This window comes from Triticum urartu, chromosome 5A (genome assembly GCF_056163025.1).
Source record: "Triticum urartu cultivar PI428250 chromosome 5A, HENAU_Tu73, whole genome shotgun sequence".
Lineage (NCBI taxonomy): Eukaryota > Viridiplantae > Streptophyta > Magnoliopsida > Poales > Poaceae > Triticum > Triticum urartu.
The window spans coordinates 175,704,945-175,714,822 of NC_141877.1; positions in this window are offsets into that span (position 1 = coordinate 175,704,945).

A 9,878-nucleotide genomic window follows, 5' to 3' on the forward strand; every position below is an offset into this window, starting at 1 on the left:
GTTAGCCGCCGGCGCTAAACGGAACACGGCGGGGTTGCCCGTCCGGCCGATTCCGGCGCCGAGAGCTCGCGCGACTGGGTCCTGCGGATGCAGCGCGACGAGGCCCGTCGATCGGTGGTGGTGGGTGGTGCTAGGGCGGCCGGGAACGGCAACAGCGGCGAGTGAGGCGGCGGCCGGAGCTCGGGGTTGGTCGGGATGAGGCTGTGGGGCTCGGTAGGCGGTGCGGGTGGTGGCGCTGGCTTGCTGCGGAGCTGCTGAGCACGTAGCCATGCTCGGGAACGAGTTTGCTAGCTCTTGTTACGGCGGCGACAAGAACGGCGGCGGCCGAAGTTCGGGAGCAGATGGGTTCAGGGCTAGAGAGCGTGGGAGGGAGAGATACTGGTGGCTACGGGTTCGCGGAGACGTGCTGAGCACACTGGTGTGCTCGGACACGGGCTGCAGTGCCCATGGCCGCTTCTGCATCATCGCCGGCAGCGAGGAGCTGACGGCTTCGGTGGAAGATGTCGCTAGAGGACGGGAACGAGCTCAGGGAGGAGGGGAAAGACGCAGCAGCTCACGACGAGTTGAATGAAGGCCTCGGCGTGCTCGGGGAGGGGTTGGTGATGACGGGAGGTCGGGGGCGATCTCCGGTGGTAGAGGAGGAAGAAGACGATGGCAACGGCGATGTAGGGCGTCCGGGCTTGGTTCCTTCGTCTTGGAGAAACAACGCAAAGTTTCAGAGCTCGGGGCACGACCGGAGGGCGAGGGGACGGCTGTGGCTGCGCATACATGAGACGGTGGCCGGCGATTGCTCTCGGATGGAGCTCGGGGAGGAGCTAGGGGGTGAGGGGGAGAGAAGAGAGTGAGGAAGAGGAGCGAGGGGTCTCCAAGGGGTGTCGTGGCGCTCGGAGCCGTCCCCAGCAACAGCGGTAACCAGGAGCTGGCCGAGCGCATGCGCGCGAGCCGCGGCCACACGCCCTCCTGCCTAGTGGTAGGAGGTTAGGAGTGACTGGCGCGTGGGCCTCATGGGCTGGCTGTCCACTGGGCCGGCCAGGTAAGTCCAGGTAGGCCTTTGTTTTTTTTTTTCTATTTGTTTGCTGTTGTTTTGGCTTTAGTAAAAATACTAAAGCATTTTGTAAAATGCTGGAATAATTTGTGGACACTCTCTAGATTATTCTAGTGGCCCACATTTAATTTCAGCATTATCTAAGCATTTAAATTATTTATAGTATTTAAATGCCCAAAGTCAAATACAATATGTATTAATTTAAAAATCCAGGAATGACCTAGAAATATGTTCATCATTTTTGGCAGAGGTTTTCACCCTTATCAGAAATCATGAACATTTTCAAAGGCCATTTTTGGGGTCATTGAAAATGACTTTAGTTGAGCCTATTTGAAATCCATGTGGTGCTAGGGTTTGAACATCCCCATTTCAAGTTTCTGAGAATTTAAACATGATGCAAGATGATGATGCAAAGACAAGCAAGGCCAAAGCTAGGGCTGTGACAAAAGGCTCACAAGGTTATTGAATAATGAGGACACTATTGAATAATAATCCAATGAAGGATCTGACGGTCCATAACGAAGCTGATGTGAGCATCGACACACAACCAGTTGAAGAAAGGATGCAAGGGCATCAGATTATAGAACATCTGAATGATTCGATGCTTAGATATCAAAGGAATTATGATTTCCAAAAAGAATGATCAGAAGCAGACGCTCTGATCAAGGGTGGATAAGTTCAATAGACCTAAGGGTACAATTGACGGCAAACAGATTGGTCGAGAACAAGCTCATGTTCACACATGACTTCTGAGCCAGAAAGATAATTGAAAAGGATCAACTGATGATTGCGTGCATTCGCACTCATGTTGAATCAATAGGATCAAAATGACGGTGTCTAAGGATACTAACGAATATTGCCAGACATATGGAAAGCATTCATAATGCAAGCAGACAAGTATTGCAGAGCAATAAGCTACCGAGGAATTTTGGAGGATCAAATAGTATTTCGAAGACCATTGTGAAACACATGAACAACTGGGGATGAGTGGATACTCGATAAGGGCGAGAAATTATCCGTAGGGGTATTTAGGTGGAAAGGAACTATAAGGCGGTAGGCACAAAGTATTCTCGGATCAATAGAGAGAATTTCAGGATATCTTGTAGTGACAAGATCAACTGGGAACAACAGTAAGAACAACATATGTATGTATTTATCCATAGGGATATTTCGGTGGTAGGGAATTGAAAAAGCAACGGACACCAAGTCTCGAGTGAACATCGGAGAGTATCTTCGGAATCCTTCGGTGCAGCACGCGATCATCTGTGCTAAGGGCTCTCCGGGACAAAGTGGTTACGAGAACCTAGAGTTAGAGTTAGTAAATTCATTTTAACCCGAATAGAAGACAGGGCAGAGTCCTAGAGTATAGGTCGAGGAATAAAAGATCCTAATACCACCCAATGGCGACGTGAGCCCGTAAGGTGCACAGCCATGTTAGTAAAAGTTTTGTAATGTCTAGACTCGACTTCTGCCAAGGAGTGTGGAAGGGGGATTCCTACAGGCAGTCGGCTCTGATACCAACTTGTGACGCCCCCGATTTGACCGTACACTAATCATGCACGCAAATGTGTAAGATCAAGATCAGGGACTCACGGGAAGATATCACAACACAACTCTAAAACATAAATAAGTCATACGAGAATCATATTACAAGCCAGGGGCCTCGAGGGCTCGAATACAAGAACTCGATCATAGACGAGTCAGCGGAAGCAACAATATCTGAGTACAGACATAAGTTAAACAAGTTTGCTTTAAGAAGGCTAGCACAAACTTGGATACAGATCGAAAGAGGCGCAAGCCTCCTGCCTGGGATCCTCCTAACTACTCCTGGTCGTCGCCAGCGGGCTGCACGTAGTAGTAGGCACCTCCCGAGTAGTAGTAGTCATCATCAACAGTGGCGTCTGGTTCCTGGACTCCATCATCTGGTGGCAGCATTCGGGTATAGAAAGGGGGAAAAGAGGGAGCAAAGCAACCGTGAGTACTCATCCAAAGTACTCGCAAGCAAGGAGCTACACTGCATATGTATGCATTGGTATCAAATGGAATAAGGGTATCATATGTGGACTGAACTGCAGAATGCCGGAATAAGAGGGGGATAGCTAGTCCTATCAAAGACTATGCTTCTGGCCACCTCCATCTTGCAGCATGTAGAAGAGAGCAGAAGGTAAGTTCACCAAGTATCATCGCATAGCATAATCCTAACCGATGATCCTCCCCTCGTCGCCCTATGAGAGAGCGATCACCGGTTGTATCTGGCACATGGAAGGGTGTGTTTTATTAAGTATCCGGTTCTAGTTGTCATAAGGTCAAGGTACAACTCCAGGTCGTCCTTTTATCGAGGGACACAGCTATTCGAATATATCAATTTCCTTGCAGGGGTGCACCACATTTCCCAACACGCTCGATCCCCTTTGTTCGGACACACTTTTTTGGGTCATGCCCGGCCTCGGAAGATCAACACGTCACAACCCTACCTAGGCACAACAGAGAGGTCAGCACGCCGGTCTAAATCCTATGGCGCAGGGGTCTGGGCCCATCGCCCTTTGCACACCTGCACGTTGCGAACGCGGCCGGAAGCAGACCTAGCCTAGCAGGCGTTCCAGTCTAATCCGGCGCGCGCCGCTCAGTCGCTGACGTCACGAAGGCTTCGGCTGATACCACGACGTCGAGTGCCCATAACTGTCCCCGCGTAGATGGTTAGTGCGTATAAGCCAGTGGCCAGACTCAAATCAAATACCAAGATCTCGTTAAACGTGTTAAGTATCCGCAAACGCCGACCAGGGCCATGCCCACCTCTCTCCTAGGTGGTCTCAACCTGCCCTGTCGCTCCACCACAAAGTAATATTCGGGGGCCGTCGGGAACCCAGGCCCACCACTACCTGGGTGGAACCACCTGCCCCGTCAGCCCCCATCTCCGAACATTATCACAGGTAATGTAACAGTGTAAAGTATATAGTATATGCCCGTGATCACCTCCTGAAGTGATCACGGCCCAGTAGTATAGCATGGTAGACAGACAAGAGTGTAGGGCCACTGATGGAACACTAGCATCCTATACTAAGCAGTAGGATAGCAGGTAAGGGTAACTGTAGCACCAATGACAGGCTATGCAGTAGAATAGGATTAACCGAAAGCAATAACATGCTACACTACTCTAATGCAAGCAGTAGAGAAGAATAGGCGATATCTGGTGATCAAAGGGGGGGCGCTTGCCTGATTGCTCTAGCAAGAGAGAGCGGTCGTCAACTCCGTAGTCATACTGGGTAGCAGCAGCGTCGGTCTCGGTGTCTAGCGAGAGAGGAGGGGGGAATAAACAATAAATATTAAGCAAATAGATGCATGACGATGCATGACAAGATGAAGCGTGATGCTAGGCATGCCCTAACATGGTACGAGGTGGTACCGGTGAAAGGGGAAAACATCCGGGAAAGTATTCCCGGTGTTTCACGTTTTCGGACAGATGAACCGGAGGGGGAAAGTTACATGTTCGCTGTGCTAGGGATGCGTGGCAGACGAACGGGCTGCTTATTCGAGTTTGTCTCGTCGTTCTGAGCAACTTTCATGTACAAAGTTTTTCCATTGGAGTTACGGATTATTTTCTATGATTTTTCAAAGTTTTAACAATATTCCAAAATTATTATTAATTTGAAATAAAAAGGGAAATTGCTATGTGCACCCAGCAGAGTGCACACAGCATGGCCACCGGAGGCTGACAGTGGGGTCAACAGTGCAGTCAGCAATCAACTGTTAACTGTTGACTGGTCAAAACTGTAGATGGGGCCCGGGTGTCATTCACACATATCTTGCATTTTTTTAAGTGGATATTTAGAGGGGGGGTCCACCTGTCATTTGCACTATACCTAACCACTGATTAGACTAACTAGTAGGAGTACTATTTAGCTAACGGAGAGCCGGCCGGCCACCACACACAGAACACACACGCACAAGCAATGTCAGGGTTAAGAAAAGATAGGATTTTGTGATTTTTGTAGGATTTAAACCATGCATCAAATGAATTTGGTCCAGTGAAGTATTATGAAGTTTGTCAAGTGTACATTCTACTTATATTTATTTTTGGCCTGTTAGTAGTTGTTTTACCGGAGTTTAGGGGCTGCGAGGGGGTTACTCGATGTAATGTTTGTAAAGCTAACCATAGTAGTAGCTACAGTAGTTAGTAGTAATAGTAGCTTCAGTAGAGTAGCAAACAACCGCAGTAGCAAGTAGCAGAGGCAAGGGCAGCAGCTAGCAGCATCAACAGCAGCCAGCGAGCAGTGGCAGCGAGCGGCGCGAGGCCAGGGCGCGCGGGCGCACACGCGGAGGCGCACGCAGGGAGGGCGAGTAGGGTGTGGCCCCGATGCAGGAAGCGCGCGGCAAGGGACATGGGAGCTGTCACATCCCTAGCTTTACCTTGGCCTTGGACTAGCTTGGTTGTTGCATCATGTTTAAATTCAAATGAAATTTGAATTGGGGAATTTTCAAAGCCTCAGAATCCTTTTAAAAATGATCAAGATAAAATTGCTTCAAATAAGTCCAAGAAAATGTTCTTGTTATCCTCTGGAAATATTGGCAAGAGGTAAAATCCAAACCAATATTTTTGGTGTCTCAGAAACATTTATTTTGGGCATTTGAATTAAATCAATAACTATTTGAATTGGATTTATATCTACTATTAAATAAATATAGGTCCAATAATTCTGAAATATTTTATGGAGCTTTGGTTTAATTTTTTTGCTTCTAAAAATATTTCCAGAAGCAACAAAATTGAATTTGTTTCAAAACCAAATTCAAAACAAACCTGCAAAACAGAAAACAGAACAGAATTAGAAAAAAACAAAGAGAGGAAAAACCCACCTGGCTTACCTGCAGCCCACTTGGCCTGGCACTGCTGGCCCAGCCCACCAGGCCCTCCACCGTCTTCAACCTCCTGCCAGTGGGTAGGAGGGCGTGTGGCCGCCGTGCGCGCCCACGCGCTCCGCGCCACCTCCTGCTTGCCGACGAGCCCCTTGACACGTGGACGATTTTCCCCGTGTCTTCACGATCCCGCTGACCTCCTCTCACTCTCTCTCGAGCTCATCCCCCTCCTCTGCTCTTTCTCCCTCTCACCACCATCGCCGCCGTTCGCTGTACCCAAGGCCACTGACCACCCCTCGCCCTGCCGCTGAGCCTAGAAGCTCCGTCGCGTCGTCCTCGACCTCCTCGCTGAGCTACGCAACGCCGAACACTCCGGAGCCTCACCAACGCCGCCGTCTTTGTCCTCGGGTGCTGGAGATCCCCGCCGACATTTCGCCGGACCCCGTGTCTCCCTTGCCTCTCCAGCAGCACCAGAAGAACCGCGGTGAGCCTCTGCACCATTTTCCCCATACCCCGTCGCCTAATTCACCCTCCAGCCACCGTTCCCACCGAAGCCGTGAGCTCTTCACCGCCGGAGATGGTGCAGACGAGGTCATGCGCACTGCAGCCCGTGTCCGAGCACTCCATCGTGCTTAGCACGCTCCCCATAGCACATATCACCCCACCGTCGTCCTCCCCGTGCACCACAATGCGATCCCACATGCAACCGAACTCTGACCGCCGCCGCGAGGTTGTTTCCGGCGAGCTCCGGTCACCCCACGACCTCCCACGTGCTCCCTTGGCTGCGGGTGAGCAAGGGTTACACCCTAGTGCCCTCGGCACGTGCAGCCGACGCCCGTAGCGCGTTTCCGGCATGCCTCCGTCACGCTGGATGGTCGCCGGTGGACTAACCCCGGCCGTGCTGACGTGGCCAGGTTAATTAGGCGTTAACCACCTCTTAATCAAACCCAAGAGTCACAGACAGCCGGGCCCCACCTCATAATTAACCACAGGGTTATTCCCTGCTTTAATTAAGCTAATGCTTTGACCCGCCACCTCAGCGTTGACCTGGCCCCAATAGTGAGCCTCCGTTCTTGCCCTGTTACACTAACGTGTGGACCCCACACGTCAGGAATGACCTGGACCGCGCCCTGTTGACCTGCTGACGTCATGATGACGCAGTGATGATGCAGTAAAGTTTTCTGGAATTAAAATAAATCAGAAATGATTTATAAATTTCAGAAAATACCCCAAACTTCTAAAAATGATAGAAAATCAACCATAGCTCAGAATTAGATAAATTATATATGGAAAATTATCAGAAAAATTCAAGGAATCCATCTGTACCATTTTCATGCATGTTTGAACAATGTTTGTCCTCTGTTTTGGACTAAACAAATAAAAGGCATTTAAATAATCATATTGGAGTTAGAATTTGAATCATGTATTCAAACCAACTTCATTTAAATCATAGCTAGATGCATTAGCTCAAATCACAGCATATTGCCATGTCATGATCATGCGTCATATTGTGGCATTGCATTGATTGTGTTCTTTCTCAGTTGCCGGTGTTTGTCCCCTCTCGATAGACGTGGTTCCGACAATGTGATCGATGACACCGATGAAGAACTATACTATCTTCAGAAGTGCCAGGCAAGCAAAAAACTTGTTCATTCTAATATAATCCCACTCTCTTGCTCCAGCTCTCTTTTACTACATTAGGACAACAGCGATTCAACTGTTACATGTTGCGGTAGTTGAACCCCTTTCCTCTGCATGTCCTGTCATTGCCACAGTAAATAGATGAAGCCCACTAGCATGAGTAGGAGTTGTTTGAGCCCTGATGTGCCTACTCATTCATGATTGTTTGTCATGCCTGCTACTGCTTATAATTGAGTCAGGTCTGATTCATCGGGGATGAATTGGAATGGTGTTGAACATGTCCTACTATGTGTGAGCTAAGTGTGTGAACACGATTTGGTAAAGGTAGCAGTGAGAGGCCATGTAGGAGTACATGGTGGGTTGTCTCATTGCAGTCGTCCTCAAGAACTGAGTTCTGTGTTTGTGATCCATGAACAGTTACTACCACACATTGGGTTCCGGTAACTCGGCCCCTCTCGGCTTATTAATCAACTCGATCTCTGTCCAGGAGTTGCAACTAGTTTCTGGTGTTTGTAGGTAGTGTTAGCAGTCTACCAAGTGGCACCCGGTACAGGTGGGCTTGGGACAGACTAGGCATAGTGGCACGGTGTACCAAGTGGCACCCGGATGGTGGGCTTGGGAACCCTGCTCACATCGTTTGGGGCCGTGAGCGACACCCCGGCCGGATCTCCTTGTGGATGGAACCCGAATAGGCGATAAACCTGGACTAGAGACTTGTTGGTTAGTCAGGTCGTGGCCGACTCCCTCGCCCGGCTTCCGCTTGAAGGTTGCTGAGGTACATGACGTGTAGAGGGCGATAAGTGGCGAGAGCGTGTGTGAAGAAGTACACCCCTGCAGGGTTATCATTATCTATTCGAATAGCCGGATTCCTCGGATATGGAAACTTGGACCCCTTGCATAGTTCATAGACAAGTGAAAGTGGATACTCTAAAATGCGCAAGATAACTGTGAGTGCTATGGATGGTGTTCTTGCAGGGAGACGGGAGCGGAACCATAGTGGTGTATTGGTATGGTGAATTTGTGGACTCGTGTGCGCCACCTCAAAAGAGTTACTTGCAGTCATAGTTCTGGTTAGCCACTGAATCAAAGCTGGCTTGCTGCAGTCAAACTCCACCACCCCTTATTGATACTGATGCATATGTAGTTAGTTCTGATGTAAGTCTTGCTGGGTACATTTGTACTCACGTTTGCTTAATTTATGTTTTGCAAAGAGATGTCGGTCTCGCTAGTAGTTCCACGTGGACCTCGACATTTAGCTTGATACCTCAGCTATGATCTTGTGCCCTCGGCAGGGATCTTGTAGATAGTCAGGCTTCTCAGCCTTTTTCATTTGTAGATGTCTGTAGTCAGACATGTTAAGCTTCCGTGTGTGCTTTGACTTGTATGCTCTGAATGTTGGGTCATGAGACCTATGTTTGTAATATCTCGCTCCTCGGAGCCTAATGAATAAATACTTGAGTCGTAGAGTTATGTTGTGATGCCATGTTGTATTTACACATATCGAGCATATTGTGTGTATGATTGAAATGCTTGGTATGTCTGGCATCCGACAACCTAGTTGTTTATCCTTGGTAGCCTCTCTTATGGGGAAATGTAGTCTTGTGCTTCCATGAGCCATAGTAGTCCGCTACAGCCCTGTTCACCGGAGTCCTGCTAGCCCAACACTACTGCTCCGGAAAACTTGACTAGACGGCATGTGATTCACTTCGTTCCTGTGTCTGTCCCTTCGGGGAAATGTCACGTGGTGACATCCAGAGTCCTGCTAGCCTGCTACAGCCCGGGTTCCAGAGTCCTGTTAGCCCAGTTGCTACAGCCCGGATTCACACGCTGCTAACCGACATGCTCGATGTTGATTCATCTATGCCTGTCCCCGTAAGTTAGTGCCACTTTGGGTTTACGACTAGTCATGTCGGCCCGGATTCTCTGTCATATGGATGCTAGCGACACTATCATATATGTGAGCCAAAAGGTGCAAACGGTCCCGGGCCATGGTGAGGTGACACCCGTGGGAATACCGTGCGTGAGGCCGCAAAGTGATATGAGGTGTTACGGTCTAGATCGGTATGACTTAGAATCGGGGTCCTGACCACTTTGGTATCTGAGCCTGACTGCCTGTAGGTTTACCAAGCCAAACTGGTCAAAGTTGTGTCAATAAATGCTTTAGTTATATAAGGGAATTGATTGTGGAAGGGAACTTAAGGCTCTTTTTACTCCTTATCCTCATGACCTTCTGATCTGAGTCATCTTATCTTTTTCTACGGGGTTAAGAACTAGGATTCTCTTCTATCTCTCAGGATGACGTGTTACTAAACCGTAGTTGCCTAGGAATGTTGAGTTTAAG